Below are 20,674 nucleotides of genomic sequence, written 5' to 3' on the forward strand. Positions count from 1 at the left end.
GGGTCTAGGAAAAAGGAACCCAAGGTTACAGAGGCGAGCAGAACGCGAGAAGGCGCACCTCCTGCGCAAACTCGACCGCCCGCCACTCGGTACCGCCAAACCGCATCGCAAGCCCGCCCGCTAAGCGGAAGGCAGCGCGGCTTAGGGCCCGGCCCAGGCCGGCGCATGCGCCGCAGCCCTCTCCGCTCCCGGCTCCCCCTCCCCTCTCTCATCCCCGCGGGTTTGGGGCGGCGGCGGCGGCGGCGGCAGCGGCGGCGCGGTGACGTCAGGGCGTTGGGGCAGCTCCTGTGACAGACGGAGCTGGAGCGGCGGGGCGGCGGCGGAGTCCGGCGGCTGAGATAGCGAGTGAGCAAGCGAACGAGCAGCGATCCCGGGGCCCAAGGAGCGAGAAAGAGAAGGAGGAGAGCTCGGGCGCGAGCGCGAGAAACCGCGAGCGCCAAGCTTGGGCTCGAGCCCCGGAACGGCTGAGGAGCCCGCCTGCTCCCCTCCCCACCCCCTCCCCGGGACCGGGCCCAGCGCGCCATCCTCCCCCTCCCTCCTTCCCTCCCTCCCTCCTTACTCCCTTCCCTCTCCCTCTCCCCCTCCCCCGCCGGTGGATGGGAGTGAAGGACGGAAGAGGCCCTGCGGAGGCGGCGGTGCAGCGCTCCGGTAAGGCGGCGAGGGTCTGCGCCCTCCCCTCTGTTTTCTCCACAGCGCTCGGGCGGCTGCGGGCCGGGCCGGGCGGCCTGACGAGGTGGCTGCGCCGCTCCCCTCCCTCCCATTCTCCCCTCCCCCTGCCGCCGCCTCCTCCTCCTTCTTCTTCTCTCCTCGCTCTCAAAATGGCGGCCGCGACGGCCGTTGAGTGAGAGACACGGGAGGAGGGGGGACAGGCCGGGGAGGGCGCTGCCCTTGCTCCCCTCCTCCCCGGCCCGGGTTCGGGGGTGCCGGAGACGCCGCGACTCCACCCGCGGGCCCTCCCCGGGAAGAGATCGCCCTCCTCCCTCAGTGACTTAGCAAGAAAAGTATTCTTGGGTAGGAAGGGCGTGGAGAGCAGGTCGCTCTCTGATCTTGGGGAAAGGGTTTGGCCCTCTTCTCCCTGGCCGCGGAAGGCGAGCTCCGCAGTCCCCATCCCACCCGGAGTTGGCGGCTCGGGGACTGCGCTCAGCTCCGCGCGGCCTTGGCACCCACAGGCCTTAAGGCGTTCCGTCCCCCACCTGTCCTTAGGATGGGGTTGATCTGAGGAGGCTGGCCCAGCCCTTCCCTGGTCCCTCTGTGCGGTGGTCCAGGCTCTACACCCTCTCCAGAGGAGCGGCCGACCCACAGAACCATCCGCAGCATCCACCCACCGAATCTGGCAGGTTTTTCTTTTCTGCCACTGGCTCCTGAGACGGGAGTTGCCTTTTGACGTTGTAAGACAGCTTCGAGGCCCTCAGCCATTCCCCTTCATCTAATCTCCCCACTCCTTTAGGAAACGCAGTGCCTTCTTTAGTCTCCCAGGTGAAAAAATAGAAAATGTCTTTGAGCTGGTGGGCAAATTTTAACTCTCTTTCTCTCTAAGCAGTAGAGAAGTGGAGTAGGTTTTCAGTATTATAGATAAGAGAGCAAGCAAGGTGCCTTGGCTTTATTTGTTTTTCTGCCTTTCTTCAGTGACTTAGCAAGAAACTCCCCGGGAGAAGGGCAGGAAATTTTTTGGGGGGGTTGGGGTTTGGGTCCAAATTACATCAACCCTTTGGTTAAGAATTTGTGCTTGTGAAGAGAAGAACCAGATTTGTGGTTTCATTCTCAGTGGGCGATGTCATGCCAAGGTCCCCCCCCCCCCCCCAAGGCAATCGGGAGAGAATAAAGATATTACTGTTATCCCGACCTCTACTTCAGCACGTAGTCCTCGAGATTCATAACGTTTTAAAGGCTAAACAAAAAATATATGCCATTTTTGGTAATTCTGTTTTTGTTGGGAAGTGGGTTGTTTTGTGTGAATTTCATCTTGAGACTAGGGCGGAGGAGAGAGCTTGGGCCTTTCATACCAGTAATGTCATCCCTCCTCTTTTGCCACAGTAGTATTTGCTTAAAAATTTTTTTTGTTGTTTTGTTTTTGTTGTTTGTTTTTGTTTTTTTTTCTGCAGCAGGGCTTGATTGCTGCAAGGTTTCTTAATCAGGAAAATTTCCTGCCTGGATATGTCTGCAGTGATATAATATTGAATATATAAAAAGCTTTTACTTAAAAAATTCTGATTTGCTTCTAAGACATCAGCTAGCTTTTAATCTCTCATGGGTGTCTTTCAAGACAGTTTCGCAAAATAACTGGCAATTGCAAATTGCAGTTTTTATTAAAGCATAAGTGTAATCTGTATTTAGGGTGATTTATGCTTTCATGTCCTATTATAAATGATCATTGTTTGGATTGTTCAGAAGGGGAGGATCTCTTAAAACAAATTTGAAGCTGTTATTTTTAAATTTGTTTTATAAATCAGAGAAAGAAACCCAATTTTTTATGAGATATTTCTGTATGTATTGATTTTGATAGAGACAACCCTATTTTGGTACCTACCCCCTCCCCTTTTAAAAATGGGCTAATATTTGTGGATGCTGTGAACAGCCATTGAGCTGAGGAGACTGGGTGGAGTAAGAGAGCAGAAGCTGTGAAATGCTAGATTGCCCTTTCATAGCATTTTTCTTCTGCTTATGTTTTATAAGGTTATTTGATACTAATTGGTGCTACAACAAAGGCATTTCTCTGTAATAAATTTTAAAATCCGATGTTTGTAGTTTCCACCATTTTTGCAAGGTGGGTATTGAATGATTGGGGTAAAAAGCAATGTCCCTGCCCTAAAGCAGACACTTAATTGTCTTTCTGTATTTGTGTATACATACATACACACACATATATACAACCTGTGTTAATGTTTTTTTTATTGTTTTAGTCAAGTAAGTGTAAGTTAATGAATGCCAGAAATATTTGGCAAGAAATAGTAACTTAAAATACGGCAAAAATCTTAATGAGAATACTATAGTTGTTTTCTTTTACTTTAGTTTGGATTGAAATAGTAAATCTTATTTTTTAATAATATCAAAGATGAGTAAAAAGGATAAGGTAATTTGTGTTAAAGACTATTTATAAAGGTTTTCTTCTTGTGTTGTCCCTTGAAAGGGGCCTTTTGTAAGGTTCTACCACAAGAGAGGGTAGGTCACTTTAGTGTTTGGCATCAAGCATTCATGTAAATAGATATCTTCAAAAGAATGTCAGATTCACATGGTAAATGTGATTTTGATGAGATTTAAGACTGTTTGTCAATGTGTGATATATTTTCACACTTTTGTTATTTTAATGTGATTAGAAGGTAGAAGGGTTCATATGTTGAGGAATGAGTGAGGTAGGGAATGGTAATTGACTATGTTATGTCACATATTTCCATCTTACTATTTTAAGGTATAAAAGTGCAGTAACAGTGGTGATTTTTTCAGTAGACTATTCATTGATCAGGAGTGTAAAATAATTTGATTTAAGAGAGCTTTAGTTCCAAATATGTATATGTGGATGTTTCTGATACACGTGACAGGATCTTTTGCTTAATTTGGAGATCAGTTTTTAAAATTCTTCATAATCCTGTATTTATAAAAATTTTAATGAGATTGGGATAGATTTCATTTTTTTAGTAGAATTATTTGGTATCCATTTTTCCAATTAAAATAATTTTAGTATATTGGAAATTTGGAGATGTTTCTGGAAGGAAAAAATCAGTATCATAACTTCTCTCTCTAGCTAGAACATCCATGTTTCATTGTCTCTTTCATTTTTTCAATGTAAATGTTTCTCTTTTATATATTAAATAATATGAATGCCAATATGTATTATACATAATTTGCATATATACACCTTGTGGTTCATATTTTAGGTACTCAAGAAAAAAATAGGACCTTACTTTTTGTTTTCATATGGCTCATCTTACTTACAACTTATCATCTTTAAAAGCAAGCTGTAGAAACTATGGAAGTTGACAATGTTAATATGGAGGTGTCTTTAAAAAACAAACTCAAAGGAAATCTTAGGGCAATCAGAATGAATTTTCCAGGGCGCCTGGGTGGCTCAGTGGTTTAAGCCGCTGCCTTCGGCTCGGGTCATGATCTCAGGGTCCTGGGATCGAGTCCCACATCGGGCTCTCTGCTTGGCAGGGAGCCTGCTTCCCTCTCACTCTCTCTGCCTGCCTCTCTGCCTACTTGTGATCTCTCTGCCTACTTGTGATCTCTCTCTGTCAAATAAATAAATAAAATCTTTAAAAAAAAAAAAAAAAGAATGAATTTTCCAATTCTTTCCATTGAGTTCTATAGTAGTGAGTCACATACTCTTTTGCCAAAGGGACATAAGGCTCAGTTGGTTTTAAACTGAGCTGGCCATGTCTGCTGTGGTCCTAAAAGAGATTTTTTTAATTTGCTTCTAAGTCTCTGTTTTGGAAATACTTCATTGTGACAGGTAACCTGTTTTCATGTATGTTGGAAAGAGAGAAATAGTTAAATGTGAAGTGGAAATTCTTTGTCACTGTTCTTAAGTCTTCTACAGTAGGACTGTAATTGTTTTGTTTTTACTTAAAATGTTGCTTTATTTAAAATAAAACATGGGGGCGCCTGGGTGGCTCAGTGGGTTAAGCCGCTGCCTTCAGCTCAGGTCATGATCTCAGGATCCTGGGATCGAGTCCCACATCGGGCTCTCTGCTCAGCGGAGAGCCTGCTTCCCTTCCTCTCTCTCTGCCTGCCTCTCTTGTGATTTCTCTCTGTCAAATAAATAAATAAAATCTTTTAAAAAAAATAAAATAAAATAAAACATGGTATGCAATGAGTTCTGAAAAGATAAAGGAAAAAAAAAGGTGAAAACCTGTTCTCCTGAAGATGTTTAGCTGTTGAGTGATTCTTAGTTGCTAAAGGCCAAGCGTTTTGAGATATCTGTACTTTCTGAAGAAAGATGCTTTAATATGAGCCTAATAATCAGCTGCTTAAATTAAGGCATTTTGGATTGTTTTAGCTTTGTTGCTAGTTTGCCATGACATTTTCAGGTAGTTATTTCAATAGAATCTTGGTTTGTGTGTCTGAACTAGTATTGTGTAATTTTTAACCTTGCCATGGCAGTTAGATTTAATTGGTATTTGTGAAATGCTTATACTCAGTGGATGCAGACATCATAAGTGCTTATTATTTTGATTTATTGTTTTTTCTTTAAAAGATGGTGGCTTTTGGTTGATACATTCTTAGGTAGGATTGGTCTGTGCATTAAGGATACTTCTGGAAAGGTATCCTCTAAAGTTACTGTCATTTAACATTGTCATAAACATTTCCCTGGAACTTTGTAAATACATTGAACTTGGTATTCATTTTCATTTGTTCTGCTGCTTTTTGGGGCAGATTGGTATTTTTATGAATGACAAAATTAAAATTTAGAGACTGTCTTTCCCTGAGGTCATATGTTGTGATACGTTGGGGTAGCAGCTAGATTGAAGTAAATACAGGCGTTAAACCACTTAGGTATTGCCTTGCATGATTCCTCATTCTTTTGACAAAAACGGACCCTTTTTATGACTACTATTGTGTTTGTGAATTTCTTTTCTAAAATGGTGAAAATCCATGAGCATTTATTGCCTGTATCATTTAAATTGGCATTTACTAACATACAGTCCTGTATTGTTAGCTGTTTTGCTTGCATAAGGTGTTGGGCATTTGAGTAGGAACTCCCAGAGAGTTCCTAATACTGCTTTACAGTAGTATTATTAAGTAAATAAATACTTGTTGCGTACATGCTGGTAGTATTAATAAGCAAGTGTTAATAGATTAATATTAAATATTAATATTTAAGTAAATGTGCCTAAGTAGTATTGGTAAGTAAATAAATACTTGTTGTAATAGATTGAATCCAGGGTTATGTGAAAGGAAATGTGCTATACTATAGTTCTTTGTAATAGCTGACTTCCAGTGATCTTTCAGGAATTGAGGTGAAGGCGGAAGTGTTCATACTTCCTTTAAAGAGATTTTATGTTGTTTGAGGGAATAGGGTCACACTGCTCACATACTTGCATCAGGGTCACAAAATTCTCATCCATAAGAAGTGAATTAATCCACCTGGATGCATTACATTTGCATCTTGTAATTATTTCTTTTATTTCTCATTGTGATTATCTGTTCTTTGAGCTCTTAACGTGTTGTCAAGAATTATTGACAGTTGGGGCACTTGGGTGGCTCAGTGGGTTATAAGCCTCTGCCTTCAGCTGGGGTCATGATCCCAGGGTCCTAGGATAGAGCCCCACATGGGGCTCTCTGCTCCACGGGGAGCCTGTTTTCTCCTCTTTCTCTGCCTGCTTATGATCTCTGTCAAATAAATAAATAAAATCTTAAAAAAAAAAAGAATTATTGACAGTTAACTAAGGCTGTTAACAAATTTTCAGAGAGGGGCCCTTGGGTGGCTCAGTGGGTTAAACCTCTGTCCTCAGCTCAGGTCATGATCTCAGGGTCTGAGATTGAGCACAGTGGACTCTCTGCTCAGTGGGGAGCCTGCTTCCCCCTCTCTCTCTGCCTGCTGCTCTGCCTACTTGGGATTTTTCTCTCTCTCTGTCAAATAAATAAAGAAAATTTTAAAAAAAGATTTTATTTATTTGACATACAGAGATCACAAGTAGGCAGAGAGAGAGGAGGAAGCAGGCTCCCCACAGAGCAGAGAGCCCGATGTGGGACTCAATCCCAGGACCCTGGGATTATGACCTGAGCCGAAGGCAGAGGCTTTAACCCACTGAGCCACCGAGGCACCCCTAAATAAATAAAATTTTTTTTAAAAAGTTAAAAAATTTTCAGAGAGACTGTCGTTTGGTAACAGTGAAATTAAGAATCTGGGAAATTTTCAAGGTCTTTAATTTGTAAAGGCATACAAAATTTCATGTTTATTAGTGCTCTGTATGCTTAAGGCATATTTTATTCATCTTTTTGTATTTGTTTTTATTTTATCAAAAATATGCTGACTGCAGGAGCCTTGCTGGCTCAGTTAGAAGAGTGTGTGAATCTTGATTTTGGTGTCATGAGTTTGAGCCCCACATTGGGTTGTAGAGATTACTTAAATGAGTAAATAAAATAAAAATTTGAAGAAAAAAATACGCTGACTGCCAAAGAAGGGAAGGTGAAGATGAGTCAGTTTTATTGATTATTTGTTTTTTTTGTTGCTAATTTTTATTTTTTAAGCAGGAGAGTTACACATTCAGCATTATCACAGAAAACAAATTAAGCTATTGACTAAAACCATATATGACTACTTTAGTAGTCCTAATTCCACAATTTGCCCACTATGTTCTTTGAGCAGAAGCTTCAGCTTCCTTATCTTTAAATGGATAATGTTGGTAGTATCTAATTCAGAGAATAATGGCTACTACTGAATGATGAATGTCCTGTAAATCCTTCAGTAAATGTTTTTTTTTTTGTTAAAGATTTTTTGTTAAAGATTTTATTTATTTATTTGACAGACAGAGATCTCAAGTTGGCAGAGAGGCAGGCAGAGAGAGAGGAGGAAGCAGGCTCCCTGCTGAGCAGAGAGCCCGATGCGGGGCTGGATCCTGGGACCCCAGGATCATGACCTGAGCTAAACGCAGAGGCTTAACCCACTGAGCCACCCAGGTGCCCTGTTAAAAGATTTTTTAAAGGAGAATTTAACGTACAGTTTAATCAGATAGTCATTACTATATTAACATAGTGGTTTTTTAAAAAAGATTTTATTGATTTGAGAGAGCGAGCGTGCTCGCGCGCACATCGTGCCCCCCACCATGGAGTGGGGGGAGGGGCAGAGGGACAAGCAGACTCCCTGCTGAGCGGGGAGCTGGTTGCCAGGTTGATCTCAGGGCCCTGAAATCATGACCTGAGCCAAAGTCACGCTTAACCAACTGAGCCATCCAGGTGCCCCTTAATAGAGTAGTTTTAAAAATATTTAAGTATATATATATATTTTTTTTTAAAGATTTATTTTAGAGAGAGAGAGAGGGGTGTATGGGGGGGAGGGACGGAGGGAGAAGAGAGAATCCCAAGCAGACTCCCACTGAGCAGAGCGCCTGATGCCACGGTTGATCCCAGGACCCTGAGATCATGACCTGAGCCAAAAAGACACTTAGCTGCCCAACCTAGGTACCCCTTAAGTGTATTTTTTAAGGATTAGTATTAAGGGGGCACCTGCTTGGCAGGGAAACCTGCTTCTCCCTCTCCCACTCCCCCTGCTTGCGTCTCCTCTTTTGCTGTGTCATTGGCAAATAAATAAATAAAATCTTTTTTTTTTTTTTTTTCATTTTTTTTTTTTTAAGATTTATTTATTTGACAGAGAGAAATCACAAGAGAGGCAGGCAGAGAGAGAGGAAGGGAAGCAGGCTCTCCGCTGAGCAGAGAGCCCGATGTGGGACTCGATCCCAGGACCCCGAGATCATGACCTGAGCTGAAGGCAGCGGCTTAACCCACTGAGCCACCCAGGCGCCCAAAAATCTTTTTTTTTTTAAGATTTTATTTATTTATTCAACAGAGATCACAAGTAGGCAGAGAGGCAGGCAGAGAGAGAGGAGGAAGCAGGCTCCCTGCTGAGCAGGGAGCCCAATGCAGGGCTCGATCCCAGGACCCTGGGATCATGACCTGACTGAAGGCAGAGGCTTTAACACTGAGCCACCCAGGCGCCCCAAATAAATAAAATCTTAAAAAAAAAAAAAAAAGAATTAGGAATCCTCCCCGTTGGGGGGAGGGGGGCGTATCCATTATGTGTATCTGAAACCAGTGATCTCTTCAGAGTTGGGGTTTGTTTTTTTTTAAAAGACTTTATTTATTTATTTAGAGAGGCGTGTGCAGAGGGAGAGGGAGAGAGAATCTGAAGCTGACTCCACACAGAGATTGGAGCCTGATGCAGGCAGGCTTGATCTCACTACCCTGAGATCATGACCTGAGCCGAAAGCAGAGGCTTTAGCCCACTGAGCCACCCAGGCGCCCCTCCTCGAATTTTTTTTAATAGGCAAAGATGTAAATCAGTGCCAAATTGAATAATTCATTGTTTTAATGTAAAAGTATGTTGCAAATAAGCATTTTATTTAAACTGTAATGTATGGTTTACATCTTTATTTTAACAATCAGAACATTTTTATACTTTTAAATATTACTAGTTTAAATAAATCCACATTTTCCTTTTTTTTTTAATAAGTTTTTATTTTGGAATCATTTCGATTTAACAGACAAGTTGTAAAGGTAGTTCAGAGTACATACACCCTGAACCCAATTTTTGCCATTGTTAACATCTTATATTTTTGAGATACATTTGTCTGTCTTGGTATTTACTGTTAGCTATACTCCAGTCATTATCTGTATTTGACTAGTTTTTCCGTTAATGTCCTCTTTCTGTTCTAGATCCATCCCAGGGTACCATATTACATTTGGTTATACCTCTGTAGTCTTCTCTGGTTTGTGACAGTTTCTTGTTGGTTCCTTGTTTTTCATTACCCTGACAGTCTTTTTTTTTTTTCCTTTTTAGATTTTATTTATTTGACAGAGAGACACAGCAAGAGAAGGAACACAAGCAGGGGGAGTGGGCGAGGGAGAAGCAGTATCCCCACTGAGCAGGGAGCCTGATGCGGGGCTTGATCCCAGGAACCTGGGAACATGACCTTGAGCTGAAGGCAGAGGCTTAACGACTGAGCCACCCAGGCTCCCGACCCTGAGATTCTTGAGTAGTACTCATCAGGTATCCAGTAAAATGTCTCTCAAACTGGATTTGTGTGGTGTTTTTTTGTTTGTTTGTTTGGTTTTTTTTTTTTCAGTAGACTGGTTTGAAGGGTTTTGGGAAAATATCACAGAGGTGAAGTGCACTTCTCATCCTATCATCTAGGGCTATATGATACACACAAAATATCACTGGTGGTGTTAACCTTCATCATTTAGTTTACACAGTATGTTCCAGTTTTCTCTATACCCTAAAGTTACTGTTTTTTCTTTCCCCTACTTTACCCTTTGGAAGCTAGTCAAGTTCAGTGTTGGGGGAGGGGGGCAGTGTTTACACATGTTAATTGGAGTTTTTTGTAAAACAGATTCATCTCTCTCCCATTTATTAAAGCAATTTACATTTTTGACTATCAGAAAAATTTTGTTTAGGATATTTAAGATCCTTATGTTGTGACTATAATTTGGAAACCGAAGATCAAGGAAAGCTTTTGAAGAAATGTATTTAAGTGAATTATATATCCCTTTAGAAATTATTCTAAGAGTAAAATTCAGTGTTGGGATTTTATTTTATTTTATTTTATTTTAAGATTTTATTTGTTTATTTGACAGACAGAGATCACAGGTAGGCAGAGAGGCAGCCAGAGAGAGAGGAGGGGAAGCCGGCTCCCTGCTGAGTAGAGAGCCCGATGTGGGGCTGGATCCCAGGACCCTGGGACCGTGACCTGGGCTGAAGGCAGAGGCTTTAATCTACAGAGCCACCCAGGTGCCCCAGTGTTGGGATTTTAGGGAAGAGCTCTCCATTTCCCCATTTTGGCTTGTTTAGAGGGAGACTGTTGTGATCTGAGAAGCAAAGCAAATAGGGTATCTTAGTCATTGATTCTTTACTAGTATTTGAATACACCAAATAATAAGTTTTAAATAGTACAGCAGGAAACAAAACATTTTGACTGATTAAACTCTTATTTTCAAAACAGAACTGGTAGATCTATGTCCTGAAAGATTTATTTTACATTAAGGAGAATTTATAATTTGAGAGTAGGATTATTTTTGAGAATTGCCGTTACTACAGTTCTTTTTTTTTTTTTTTTAAAGATTTATTTATTTATTTATTTAACAGAGAGAGATCACAAGTAAGCAGAGAGGCAGACAGAGAGAGTGAGAGGGAAGCAGGCTCCCCGCCGAGCAGAGAGCCCGACGCGGGACTCGATCCCAGGACCCTGAGATCATGACCCGAGCCGAAGGCAGCGGCTCAGTGGTTTAGCCGCCCAGGCGCCCTACAGTTCTTTTTATATCTTGCCCTTCCACTGTAACACTTGTACAGAGATTTGTGTTAGGTTTCTACTTAAAAAAAAAAAAAAACCAAAAAACAAAAACCACAAGCTCATGGGGTGCCTGGTGGTTCAGGCTCTTGATCTCAGCTCAGGTCTTGATGTTAGGGTTATGAGTTCAAGCCACACATTGGGCTCCATGCTGGGCATGGAGCCTATTTAAAGAAATAAAGAAATAAAAATTAAAAATAAATAAAAATTAAAAAAACAGGGGCGCCTGGGTGGCTCAATGGTTTAAGCCACTGCCTTCGGCTCAGGTCATGATCTCAGGGTCCTGGGATTGAGTCCCGCATCGGGCTCTCTGCTCGGCAGGGAGCCTGCTTCCCTCTCACTCTCTCTGCCTGCCTCTCTGCCTACTTGTGATCTTTCTCTGTCAAATAAATAAATAAATAAAATCTTTGAAAAAGAAAAAAAAAAAACATTCAACACCATTACATACATTTCTCTTCTAAATGTTCATCAGTTTTTTGTTTTGTTTTGTTTTTTGGGGTACCTGGGTGGCTCAGTCAGTTAAGTGTCTTTGACTCTTGATTTTGACCCCAGGTCATGATCTTAGGGTGGTGGGATGGAGCCTTGCCATGGGCTCCATGCTCAGTGGCGGTCTCTTTGGGATTCTTTCTCTCCCTCTCCCTTTGCACTCTCACTTTTTCTCTCTAAAAACAAATCTTTTTTTTTTTTTTTTTTTTTTTTTGACACACAGAGGGAGATCACAAGTAGGCAGAGAGGCAGGCAGAGAGAGAGAGAGGAGGAAGCAGGCTTCCCGCCGAGCAGAGAGCCCGATGCGGGGCTCGATCCCAGGACCCCGAGATCATGACCTGAGCTGAAGGCAGCGGCTCAACCCACTGAGCCACCCAGGCGCCCCTAAAAACAAATCTTTTAAAAAAATAAATTTTCATCAAACTTTCCAGCAAACATTTTTTAACAAATTTATATCTCAAGTACAGAGTATACAGACATGATTGTCATTCCCTGCCCTTGAAGGTATGCTACCTTTGCATATTAAGTTATGCAAAGGTAGCATAGCACTGCTATAATCAAAATATGTACTTCATGTGATGAGGGCCCATACTGTTCAAAGAAGTCTTCACAAAGGTGCTGAACATTTTAAAAGAAATCCTTTCATATTGTTTGGGGTTCCAGGCAGAGAAAATGATTAGTTCCCAGTCTCATGAGTACACCTTTGTTTGGTGAGGAAAGTTCCAAGTAGTTCAGTATGGCTGGGGTCATGAGTTAGTGTAGAGGAGTTGATCTGGTCTGATTACCTTGATCTGGCCTTTGAAGCAGGGTGTTAATCCTTATCAGATGTAGGTTTTTATCTGTTAAAAATGTAAATTTCCAGGCTCCATCATAGACTTAAGAAAGAGTTGAAGGAGGACCAAGGTTGGGGAAGGTTTTTTGGTTATTGTTGTTTGTGTGTGTGTGTGTGTTTGTTTATTTTTTGAGAGAAAGAGTGCATAAGAGGGGAGAAGGTCAGAGGGAGAAGCAGACTCCCAGTGGATCTGGGAGCCCGATGCGGGACTCGATCCTGGGACTCCAGGATCGTGACCTGAGCTGCAGGCAGTTGCTTAACCAACTGAGCCACCCAGGCACCCTGTCTGTGTTTTAACTGGATAACCAGTTAGGTGTACGGGAGACTTGAGTCCTGAAACATTTGGTGTTTTTGTTTCATATATCTGCCAGTGTAATTAAAATAGGAAATTTTTGTTTTTTATTGTTCACTAACCTTATGAAGCATTAAAAAATTGATTCTGTCATTGGGATGTATTCAGTGCAGTCTGTTGTAGGAACCATGCTGAAGTACTAGAAGGTGCTCCAAACTGGGGACAGCAGAAGTAGAATCATAAAGGTCATAAAGTGGGGAGAAGGAAGACTTGACACTACATTACATGATGCTCAGTGTTACTGGAGTGTGAGCAAAGTGGGACTTGATTAGAAATGACACTTGAAATGTGGGCAGGGACCACCAGATACTCATCAAGGGCCATATGAACTATTTTAAAGCAGGTAGACTTTAGGAAGTAGGGAGGCAGCATGGTTGAGTGATTAAGAGCCCCAACTATGGAGCCCAGGTGCTGAGTTCAGCTTTTAGCTCTGCTGCTTACATAACTGTGTTATCTATATTTTACACACGTGTGTGTATACACACGTGCACACTATAAAGACTAGTTAAGTTCTCATAAGCCGTTGTGAGGAGTAAATGAACACTTGTAAAACACCTAAAGCAGGGGCGCCTGGGTGGCTCAGTGGGTTAAAGCCTCTGCCTTTCCCTCAGGTCATGATACCAGGGTCCTGGGATCGAGCCCCGCATCGGGCTCTCTGCTTGGCAGGGAGCCTGCTTCCTCCTCTCTCTCTCTCTCTCTCTCTCTCTCTCTCTCTGCCTCTCTGCCTACTTGTGATCTCTGTCTGTCAAATGTATAAATAAAATCTTAAAAAAAAAAAAACACCTAAAGCAGTGGCTAGCATATAGTAAGTGTTATATAAATATTAAGTAAATAAAAAATAGGGAGCGGGGGCGCCTGGGTGGCTCAGTGGGTTAAAGCCTCTGCCTTCAGCTCAGGTCATGATCCCAGGGTCCTGGGATCGAGCCCCACATCGGGCTCTCTGCTCTGTGGGGAGCCTGCTTCCTCCTCTCTCTCTCTCTCTCTGCCTGCCTCTCTGCCTACTTGTGATCATTGCCTATCAAATAAATAAATTAAATTAAAAAAAATAGGGAGCGGATGAAGGTTTTGTTTTTAAGGAGAATAGTGATATGGTCCAGATTGTATCTTAAATAGGCGGCTTTGCAAGCTATGTAGAGGATAAATGTTAACAGGCCAAGAATGGATTTTGACAGACCTGTTGAAATTAGTCCAAGTGAGAAATGATGGTGGTAAGGATAGACAAAAGGAGAATAATCGAACAAATGATAAGGAGGTAAACTTGGTAGATCAAAATAATTGGTTATAGAGGAATAAAGAGTCAAGGTTGACTACCACATAAAGTTTTATTTCTAACATTTCTAAAGCAATACTTTTTTTTTTTTTTAAATATTTTATTTATTTGACAGAGAGAAATCACAACTAGGCAGAGAGGCAGGCAGAGAGAGAGGAGGAAGCAGGCTCCCCATGGAGCAGAGAGCCCGATGTGGGGCTCGATCCCAGGAGCCTGGGATCATGACCTGAGCCGAAGGCAGAGGCTTTAACCCACTGAGCCACCCAGGTGCCCCTAAAGCAATACTTTTAAAAGTACTTTGGATTTTATTTTATTTTATTTTTTTTTTTTTAAAGATTTTATTTATTTATTTGACAGAGAGAGATCACAAGTAGACAGAGAGGCAGGCAGAGAGAGAGAGAGGGAAGCAGGCTCCCTGCTGAGCAGAGAGCCCGATGCGGGACTCGATCCCAGGACCCTGAGATCATGACCTGAGCCGCAAGCAGCGGCTTAACCCACTGAGCCACCCAGGTGCCCCAGTACTTTGGATTTTAGATATTCTCTGTGCTAGTGGTGTTTGAAGCTTTGGGGGTATATTGTGATGCTTCCATAAAAATGAGAACTAATGACCTAAGATACTTTTAAATTTCTCTAAATTAATAGGCTGTTTTTTTTTTCCTAGGTAGAGAGAAATTTCTCTTTAAGGTTATACTGTTAGGCAGAATACTTATTTAGGTCAATTCTAAAGAGCCAGAAAGCTTGAATAATAATTTTGTTATGTGTTTTTTATGTTATATCTTCATGTTGAGATTTGTGATTATAAAGATAATAACTAGCACCATGGTGTAATATTTTAAAATTTTGAAGTGACTGTTCAGTCATTAGAAACATTAAAATTTGTTAATTCTGTTATGTGCAGTTGTTTATGAAAATATGGCAATAACCTTTAATAGCCAGAATATTTAATCACTTATTCATTTTTTAGGTAAATCTCAGCTCCCTGCTTCCCTCACTATTTCTAGGGGGCTATTTTATTATTATTATTATTTTTATTATTAATTCCAGTATTGTTAACATGCAGTGTTATATTAGTTTCAAGTGTAAGGATTTGTCAGCTGTTACGATTTTTTTTTTCTTGTTTTACCATTCAAAAGGTTTTATAAAGGGGGGGGAACTTGACTGAAAATAGAACTTTTGGATTTGAATTTTCTCTGGATTCTTAGTAATATAATTAAATGGATAGGAAATTCAGTGTCCTTATATAGTTTGTGGGTTTTTTTTTCCGTCCTTCCTTATGTAGTATTTAAAATCTGGGTCCTGTGGTATACATTGTGTATGATATCTGTCACCTAGGCTATTGCAGGTCCACCAGATCTCCCCCACTAAAGACAGTTGAGAAGGATGTTATTTAAACAGACTCTTAAATGAATAATTGGAGTGGACATGGGGGAAGGTTATTTTAAGTAGAGGGAACAGCAACATACACAGCTACAAAAGCATGAAAAACTATTAAGGTGTATGCTGGAAAGTAGTTCGGCAGAGGGGATTTGTAGGGTTTGTATGGCTGTGAGACTATAAAGGTACATATGAGCCAGACTGATAGACTTTGTAAATTATGTTCTCTCTCTCTTTATATATATATATATATATATATATATATATAGTAGGCAATTTGGAAGTCAACAAACAGTTCCAAATAAAGATGAGCATTATGATCAGATGTGTATTTTATTTTTTTTAAAGATTTTATTTATTTATTTGACAGAGATCACAAGTAGGCAGAGAGGCAGGCAGAGAGAGAGGAGGAAGCAGGCTCCCTGCTGAGCAGAGAGCCCCATGCGGGGCTCGATCCCAGGACCCTGAGATCATGACCTGAGCCGACGCAGTGGCTTTAACCCACTGAGCCACCCAGGTGCCCCCAGATGTGTATTTTAGATTGTTTATAATGGGTGGCAGTGAGGGATAAAGATTGGAGTTTGAAGGTCGGGAGACTTTTTCAGGAAAGAATGATTAGTGCTTGAAATAAGATCATAACCACGAATGTTGCTGATGAAAGTTTTAGGGGGTAGACTTGTGAATGAGTAGTGTGATGGGGAGAGGGAAGTATTAGAAGACATCTCAGATTTGTAGCTTAGGTGTCTGGGTAAAATTGGGAAACTGGGTGTTAGCCATAGGAGAGAATAAGAGGAATTATGTCAGATATTACATAAAGCAGCCAGATTAATTTTCCTGAACCACAGTTCTGAAGTCACTGTGTCAAAAATCAGCTTTTTACTGTCTTTAATGAGCAATACACAAAAATGCAAATGATACATTGCTGGAAACATGCTATTTAATAGATACCAGCTTAATCCTAATTAGGCACTCAAGGACTTTTCTTGTGTCCTGGCTCATCTTTTCATCCTTTTTCTTACTTCCTGCCATGTATCCTGTAATTCAGCCTTATGAAGATACTTCCTGTTCCTCTGTGTGTACCCTGAACTGTGAGTCTTTAGAATCTGCATACCAGATTTTCCTTTTCCAGGCAACTTTCCCAATTTTTGTCACCTGAAAGAGATTTTCTTCTCCTTTCAGTTCATAATCTTACGGTATCTGTTACTTTTTCTCTGTTCTAGCTTACATCAGATTTTATGTTATGTATCAAATGAGTTAATGCATTTGAAGAGCCTAGAACAGTACCTGGCACTCACTAAACATTCAGTAAATGTGTGTCATTGTTATTATGATGATGGTGGAGATGATTAAGATGAGTTGATGATGGTGATAGGGCAGTCCACCTTTACTTTCTGCCATCTCGTGATGGCAAAACTGATTTGTCTTGACTTTGGACACTAGGCGAACAACTTCTCTTTTTACTGTGCTTATATATGTAAAAGTGCAAAAGGTACTATGCCATATTGCCATTTTTCGAATTGAAATTATTATCTCTGTCCTCATTATTCCTGAGCTCTGTTAAGGGAAGTAAAATGGCAGACAGGTCCTTAACGCTGATTATCTCACTAAGTTTCACCACAACTATTTGGGGTGGGTGGGTGGTAGAGCTCCCTTTATAAATGGGCAAATAGGCTTAGGAAATTGGAAAATTTGCCCAAGGTCACAGTTTTAAATGGCTAGGTTGGTATTTGAATCTCCACTATTTGACTCCAAAATTCTACAGGACATCAAAAGTAAAGGATTTATTCCTTCAGTGCTTTCATACCATTTACATAATCAACTTGTTGTCGGAGGCCCTATGGTGGGACCTATACTCAGAAGAAATCTTTTTTAAAATTTTACATATTTCCAGTTTTGTTATTTAAGTATGGAACGTGCTTAAAAACATGCAGGAAAAGTACTTTGAGTAAGGAAAAAAATATCCATGTAAACTATTACCAGAATTGACAGGTGTTAACATTTTGTCATATTTGCTGTAGTTCAAGAAATAACCCGTTCTTATAGTTTATGTCCCTTTTATACCTCTAATCCTGTTTCCCTCACTGGGAAGGTAAAGTTCCTCTTAAAGTTTGTATATATCCTTTTGTTGTTCTTATACTACAACAGTAAAGTATATATGTATAATACGTACATACATAGTTTATACAATTATAAACTGTGTGTAAGAATGCTTAAAGCGGAGGCACCTGGGTGGCTCATTTCATTAAGGTTAAGTGTCTCCTGGGATCCAGCCCCTCATGGGGCTCCCTACTCAGGAAACCTGCTTCTCCCTTTCCCTTTGTCCCTCCACCTTCTCTGTGCTTTCTCTCAAGTAAATAAAATATTTAAACAAAAGAAAACAAAAATAATGCTTATAGGGCACCTGGGTGGCTCAGTTAGTTAAGCGTCAGACTTTGGCTGGGGTTGTGATCTTGGTGTCCTGGGATCAAGCCACCATGTTAGGCTCCTAGTCAGTGGGGAGTCTGCTTGTCCCTCTCTCTCTTTTTTATCTCAAATAGATGAATGGAATCTTTAAAAAAAAAAAAAATGCTTACAGGGCGCCTGGGTGGCTCGGTGAGTTAAGCCTCTGCCTTCTGCTCAGGTCATGATTCTGGGATTATGGGTCCTCTGATCAAGGCCCGCATCGGGCTCTCTGCTCAGTATGGAGCCTGCTTTCCCCACCCCCACCCCCACTCCACACCTCTCTGCCTAATTGTGCTCTCTCTCTCTGTGTCAAAAAAAAAAAATCTTAAAAAAAAATAATGCTTACAATTTATATGAAGGTTACTGTATGTTACTCTACGAATTGTTTTTTTAACCTAACAAGATGTTTTCTAGATGTATTGCTAATATATATAGATCTAGTTTATTTTGTTGTATAGTTTATCATATATGATTATACTGTAGGTTTTTATTTTATTTTATTTTATTTTATTTATTTATTTAACGTCACAGTAGGGAGAGAGGCAGGGTTGGGGGTGAAGCAGGCTCCCCTCCAAGCAGAGAGCCTGATGCGGGGCTCGATCCCAGGACCCTGAGATTACAACCTGAGCTGAAGGCGGAGGCTTAACCCTCTGAACCACCGAGGCACCCCTTCTGTAGGTTCTTTATACCTGTACTACAAAAGTAGACATTTAGGTTGTTTCTAAATTTTCATTACAGATAGTACTTCAGTAAACATGAAGCTGTCTGTAGATAACATGATAAAATTATTTTTTGTGGGGGCGCCTGGGTGGCTCTGTGGGTTAAAGCCTCTGTCGTTGGCTAAGGTCATGGTCCCAGGGTCCTGGGATTGAGCCCCACATTGGGCTCTCTGCTCAGCAGGGAGCCTGCTTCCCTTGCTCTCTCTCTGCCTACTTGTGATCTCTGTCAAATAAATAAATAAAATCCTTAAAAATCTTTAAAAATCTTTTAAAAAAGTTATTTTTTGCTTTTGCATTGCAGAATTTATCCTAAGGTTAATTAAATATTATTTAGTAATTCTTATGTTGTTGATCGAATAAATAGATCATACTGTTGGCACTGATACATATATTTTTTTAGACCATAAATTCTTTTTTTTTTTTTTTAAAGATTTTATTTATTTATTTGACAGAGATCACGAGTAGGCAGAGAGGCAAGTATGGGAGGGGAGCGGGAAGCAGGCTCCCTGATGAGCAGAGAGCCATGCGGGCCTTGATCCCAGGACTCTGAGATCACAACCTGAGCCTAAGGCAGAGGCTTAATCCACTGCGCCACCCAGGCGCCCCTGATATTGATCTCTTTGGCAAGTACCTAAAATGCAGATGTTCTGCACATGAAATACAGACCATTTATATGTAGGATTTAAATATTTTTGTGAAAACCTAGTGTACTCAGAATTTGTGCGAGTGCTAGTAGAAGATTCCTCTTAGAAAAAAATTTAAATCTGCTATATGACTGTCTTCTTTGAAGGTACACAGATCAGTATTTTTCCAGAGTATCCCTAGATAGTAAAATCATTAAGAAATAGACTTTAAAGAAAAAAGGGCCACAGCCCTATCTTATGTCACTAGAACTTGCCTCAGCAGAAGACCATTCCTATAGATCAGGATTCATGATAATTTTTAGCACAGATTAAGTATGAGGAGGTACTGGTACTGTTTTTTATTTATGTCTGTAATAGATATGGTCTCTACCCTCAAGAAACATATATGACTCTGCCCCTTAAAAATAAGATTATTTTCTTCATCCAAACTAGAACTACAAATCTTTTGAATTTGGAGTCAAAACCTATTTTCTGATGACTCTTGTATTTCTTAGTTTGCCATCTTTAGCCTCAACTTCTTAGCAATACTGTATTTTCCAGCTGCTTCAAATAATTTTGAATCTGGAAACTTTATTGTCGTGTTTAATTCAACATAAGATTTTTCCTTCTTCCAAAACCTTCCTCAAAAATTTTCTAATCACTTCAGTTTTTTTTAATCTTTTGGTTTGTAAAGCTGACCTAGTCTTCAGCTCACTTTATAGTCTCATTATTACCTTCTTTCCTGTCCCCTGCTTCCCACCTTAGTTTTAAACTAGATTGTACATTAAGTTAGGGTTAGATTGCATTTTAATCATCTTTAATCTTAAAACCTGGTAGCACAGAGCCTAGCATAATAATCAATGAATAAATGAAAGGATATGTATAGCTCACATCTTTCAGTTATATTCAACATATGTAAGATTTTTATGGACAGGAACTGTTAACATTGTTTTTATGTCATACATAGCTTTCCTATGCGTTGAGCTACATGGGACACAGATCTGTATTGTTGGGTTTGAATACTGGGTACCTGGCAGATCCTCAGTAAGAAACAACAAGAATATAGTTCTCAATTATCTGTTTTAGTGGAGGCAAACACTGTTATGGGTAATAGTAAACTAGAAGAAATCAGTTCAGTTGAGAGACACTTCAGGTTTTCCAGTTGTGTTGTCGTAATACCTGGGCAGTTGTCCTTGTCATAATGGGCTATCTTCATTTGTATTCACCAAACCTTAGCTTAAAAAAAAAAAAAAAAAAGGTAAGTGTATCTTCAGGGCACTTGGGTGGCTCAGTCGGTTAAAGTCTCTGCCTTTGGTTGGGGTCATGATCCCAGGGTCCATGGATAGAGTCCCATATCGGGCTTCTCTGCTTCTCCCTCTCCTCTACTCTTGTTTTTTCTCTCTCTCAAATAAATAAAATCTTAAAAAAGAAAAGAAAGAATAGTATTATATTATTTGTGTGATTGGAAAGCGTTAGGAAACTTTTTCTTGGTTATGGCATTGGATTTTTGTGTGTATGACTTAGTTTTAACCTAAAACATCAGGTTTAGAGGGCTGTTACAGCTCTTTGTCTAATT

At 40.7% G+C, this 20,674-nt stretch overlaps 1 protein-coding gene across 3 annotated transcripts in view; it reads left to right on the plus strand.

Moving 5' to 3' along the window:
* The first annotated feature begins 264 nt into the window (after positions 1-264).
* Positions 265-20,674, plus strand: part of PAFAH1B1 (platelet activating factor acetylhydrolase 1b regulatory subunit 1) — a 92,387-nt gene continuing 71,977 nt past the window's right edge. The window contains exon 1 of one of the 3 annotated variants that reach the window (XM_045984929.1): positions 265-648. The gene's annotated coding sequence lies outside the window, so the exon portion shown is untranslated. Of the gene's footprint in view, positions 649-9,684; positions 9,704-20,674 lie in introns of those variants that run through there. The other 2 variants (XM_045984931.1, XM_045984930.1) reach the window with 2 other exon arrangements.

The sequence above is a fragment of the Meles meles genome, chromosome 18 (assembly GCF_922984935.1).
Source record: "Meles meles chromosome 18, mMelMel3.1 paternal haplotype, whole genome shotgun sequence".
NCBI lineage: Eukaryota > Metazoa > Chordata > Mammalia > Carnivora > Mustelidae > Meles > Meles meles.